At 38.2% G+C, this 4,793-nt stretch overlaps 1 long non-coding RNA gene across 2 annotated transcripts; it reads left to right on the forward strand.

Moving 5' to 3' along the window:
* Positions 1-951: 951 nt before the first annotated feature.
* LOC114551203 (uncharacterized) lies at positions 952-2,767 on the forward strand. Of its 2 annotated transcripts, none has more exons than XR_003691868.1 (4): positions 952-1,136; positions 1,288-1,404; positions 1,593-2,079; positions 2,569-2,767. It is a non-coding gene; the product is annotated as an uncharacterized LOC114551203 (long non-coding RNA). The 2 variants fall into 2 exon arrangements; XR_003691867.1 differs by having other exon boundaries at positions 1,921-2,079.
* The last annotated feature ends 2,026 nt before the right edge of the window (positions 2,768-4,793 follow it).

The following is a 4,793-nucleotide window of genomic DNA, read 5'->3' on the forward strand; positions in this document are numbered from 1 at the left end:
ATCTAAAGGTGACCTTCTACAAAATACAGAACGTATAGGGATAATTTGATTTGGTAAAGTGTAAAACAAAAGAGGAAAAGAAAACACAATAAGCAAAAGAAAAAATATTTATTCCAGTAGAAAAGTAATAGATGAATATTTGCTGGCGATTATTTTTATAACAAATAAATGTACATAATGTCTTTGAGAGATGCTATTTGCTGTATAACATGTGCTAAAATGAGACGATGACGACCCATGTGGGACACTTGGAACAACAGCAAGGTCCAGTATACAAAGTTTCAGTAATGTGCAATACAAAACGGCATGCTGTTTTAAAATGAGGAACTTCATGTACTGTACTATGCAACCGCAAACTGTGTACATCGCTTTATGCTGTGGCTTCTCCAACCACCCTTTTCCAAGCAGCTTCATCTGGACTTTTAAGGGATTTTTGTGTTTTATCTTTTTTTTTTCTTCTGTGGAAGATGAAAACTTAAGCGGCTAATGCGGTATTGCATGCATAATATACCATTCTAATTTATAAAAAGGAATTTAAGAAAACTACATGAAATTGGAGGTGATTGTGTTTAAGGCAAAGCTACAAGTGACTTAAAACATTTTCTTTTTTCAAAATAAAAGTCGTTCTAAAGTTGTCTACAGTATATATATCTCTATATATATATATCTCTCTCTATATATATATATATATATAGATATATATATATATATAGATATATATATTTCTCATAATCAATGTTGTAGTGTGGTGTATTTTGTTGCTTTTTTTATTTTCTTGAGTTTCTAATCATTAACCAGGAAATATAAATAAATTTGGGGACTTGGAGTATTTTTAGCCAGTTAAAAGGACCTGTGCGAAGCCTGACATCTAGTGTTGAAAAGCAGGTAGCCTACTTCTACCTGCTGTCGGCTGCTCCACTGATGGTCAACAGGGTTTTTTTTTTTTTTTTTTTTAAAGTCTAAGCAACTTCAACGCATATATTGTTGCTATCTAATCAGTGAGTTCGCTGGGGGCCACAATTTGAGCCTGCTTTGTTTACATTTTGGCAAATTCTGCCAAAGAGTGAAAAACGGAACAAAGTCTCATCCACTGCTCTCCAATAAGAAATTCTACCACCGGTGAGACAGCATATTTCGTGAGTGATTATTTATAGATTAATGGCTGATTGATTGAATATTCCCACCATTGTATCTGACAGGGACATATTTGGAAACAAGTTGTGTGTGCGTCTACAACTATTGTCCTTACGACCAGTCTTAAAAATCCTCTGGTATGTTTGTCTGCAGGCGCTGATAGAGGAGGCCCGGGGTCCGTCCAGCTCTGGGGAGATTGTGGCGGTAAACTCCAACAGACCTGGAGCTCAGGGCCAGAGGGGAGCATCGCTCGCCGGCATCCAGACACTGGTAAATATTAATAATAAAAATGAGTTTATTTGTAACACTTCTCAACACCATTGTCACAAAGTGCTTCACACAAAACACAACAACCATGTGCCAGACTAGTTGCTGTCCTTAGCACAGGTTGGTAAAATCTGAAAATCAGTCCTAACCGGTTAACTACATGATCCTTACCCTTGGTTTCCATTCTAAAGGTTGTCGTTGGAACCAGTTGAGTGCTTTTTGGTTTCCACCTGTTGGAAGACCTTGCAGTAGTCGAGCTGCATGACAACTTCTGCATCTTTTAAAGATTAAAAACCAGTCTTAATTTTGCATATATTTATTATAGATAAGCCAGTTTATATGATTTGAATGGAACCAAAAATCCACAATATAAGCATTTCATTGAAGTAAATCAACATTAAGATCCAAAACCATTGGGCTGAGGAATTGAAATTCTTCAATACATTTACTGAAACTCAACAGAAGCCTACACTCTGTTGATGCCGTTGGGTTTGTGTGTCTGACCCTAACCCAACTCAGGTTGTGGACCACAAACGGTACGGGAGCCGAGCAGAGTTTGATGGCACCGTCGTTCACGTGCTGGAAGAATTTGGTGTAAAGCTGGTGTCTGGCTCACGAGGATCCCCTCTTGAGGATACTTTTAAACTGGTTTTATAATACTAAAGAGACACTAACAAGGTAACTGTTTACTGTTCTAATACCCCAAACTTTGATTTTTTTTTTCTCAGATTGTCATGTCCATAATTGGACTTCTTGTGTATAGCATCATACTTGGAACAAAATTACATTACAATTGTATTATTGTACCTTTTAAAAAATGGAGTTGCACGTCTAAATAAATGAAACAAAAAGGTCATGGCAGTCCAATTTGTAATGCTATCTGGAGAAAGTATGTTGATGTAATTGTGAATTATTTGAATGTGTTGCTGAATCTATTATTTCATTATTAAAGGTGAATGCAGGGAGTCGTTTTGTGTGGCATTTGTTTCTCATGCTGTGTTTCTTGCAGAGCTTTCACACCAGTTGTCTGACTCTGATGTATCCTTTAAAGCTTTCCTCTGCAGTTCACATTTGTCCTTGCAGACAATACTGTGTCCCGTTTTCCAGTCACTTCTAAGTTCTAGTCTTTTTAGAGGATTTATTTGTGACCGTTCCATGTTTGTTTAGCTCCTATGGAAGCACCGGATGGACAGACTTTTCCACGCAAGCGATGCAGGAGAAACCACCTAAAAAAGGAAGGAAAGGAAACCCATCTTTAAAGTTAAAACTTTGCACTTAAAGCATGTGAATACCTGAAATGAGAATGTAAAGGGCTCATGTGATGACGTGATGTCAGGCTGCAGGGAATCATTGTTGCATCTTTAAAAGTGTTGGGGAAAACTGTTGAGTTAAATAAAGTTGTAACAATGCTGATTTTAATAACCATGTATGTTTCATGTTTTAAGTAATAAATTGTATGCTGCAGCCAGGTTATGAAAATAGGAATTGAATCTAAAATGACTGCTAAGGTCAAGACAGATCTTGTTATCATAATCCTCACCTTTTATCTCTGTAAAAAATAGGTCTTCCTGTCTCTTGCAGATAGATTAGGTTAAAACCAACTATTAACATATAAAGAGAAACATTGTCCTACACAGAAGGAAATAACCTTCTTTAAGTCTCCAACCTCCTGGTGCCTTAGTCTGGGTTAGGACAATAGAATGTTAATTCCTGTAAACTTGTAAAGACTTGACATCTGCACGATAGAGCCTATTGATCTGTGGGTGAAAATGACCCCTAGGCGGCAGAGTTTAGGCGCATGTCCTTCCTAATTGGACAGCAAAGAAACCATAGACAGTATATAGGAAGAAACCAACGAGATGCGTCCAACCTGTTCCCATGCCAACGAAGAGCCTATGACAAAGGTTCTTACTCACGAAGGAGAAAAAAGTAACCGTCCCTGGGATTGGAGGAATAAAGCAGGGGGACAACGGGGATTCTGGGCGAAATAGATGTGGAAACTTGAGGGTTAAACAACTATTTTCAATCATTTTTGTTAATAAATCTTTGTGTTAACCCTTCATTTGGACCGGAGCCTCTCCTTCAGAGATTCTGAAACACGAAATAACTCTACAACTGAAAACACACTTGGAATCAAGGATGCACCGGTGTGATCACTGTGATCTCACAAAAATGCATTTTTGGCCATAACTCAAGAAATCCTACGCTAATTGTGACAACATTTCACGAACATTTCTGATGGTATAACATTATGAAGGGAGTCCAGGTTTGCGTTGTCCTCCATGGACATGGAGCAGAGGGACTACAAAAAACTATATAAACAAAGGCTTGACAGGTGCATCGGTCAGGTCGATAAATGGGCTGTTGTCTCGGCACAGAAAATTCATTATCAGCAGTGACGTCTGTTAATGAGCCAGACCGATATATCTGTCAGGCTGAGAAATCCAAAGTGTGAGCCTGTACCACCTCTTCTGAAGGTGTGATCACAGATAGGGAGGGTTGAAGAGAAGGACGTCCACTTTTCCACTTAAGCGGGGCAGGAGACACTCAGAAATTTGCACTCATGCATGAATACCTGACATGTGAATGTAAAAATCTCCCCAGTGATGTGTTGACAGGCTGCAGTCAAACATTGTTACAGGGAGCTGTCTTTGCTGTGTGCACTGTGCTGCTGCAGGATTCACATCAGTGCACCTGAGAGAGAAACGAATGCTTAAGATCTTTTTTCCACCCATGCATTTACAGCGAGTCAGCTGTAAGTTGTATTGGCTGGGCGTGAGAGAATGTAGTCTTTTCTTTAAACTCAGTTATAGAGCTGAAGGTCCAACCATTGATGCCAGAAAAGCTGACAGCACTCCTGAGCCACTGGCCTTCTCCAGACACACACATGGAGTTGGTAGACTTTTACGCGTTGCTGTTTAAGCGCTTGAGTCATTTACCGATAACATGCTGCATACAAGCTGTAGATTAAAGCTATGTAGCTAGCCAGAATGTGTTAGCCACATTATATAAGTATATAAGGTTAGCCAGCACACTAACAATCCAATTCCTTGTATACAACCCGCGTCACGATGACGTACCTTCACATCAGTCTCCTCAAACGACGGAAAGGCGGATTGTACAAATTAATAGTTTGAATATACTAACTTTTAATTTTAATTGAAGACAATTGATATTCATTTCTTATATTGTTAATTTGTATTATTTACAATTAATTTTCTTATATTTGTTATTGTTTCATTTGAGATATTTAATGTTTAACTATGGGACACTGAAGGATTTTAATACTGTTCAACCTGCCTTGTTGGTGTAAAACAAATCAAAAACATGTTGAAAAATAGATGGCTTAACATAAGTTACACATATTTGGCTACATAGTGAAATAAAGACTA

The sequence above is a fragment of the Perca flavescens genome, chromosome 24 (genome assembly GCF_004354835.1).
Source record: "Perca flavescens isolate YP-PL-M2 chromosome 24, PFLA_1.0, whole genome shotgun sequence".
NCBI lineage: Eukaryota > Metazoa > Chordata > Actinopteri > Perciformes > Percidae > Perca > Perca flavescens.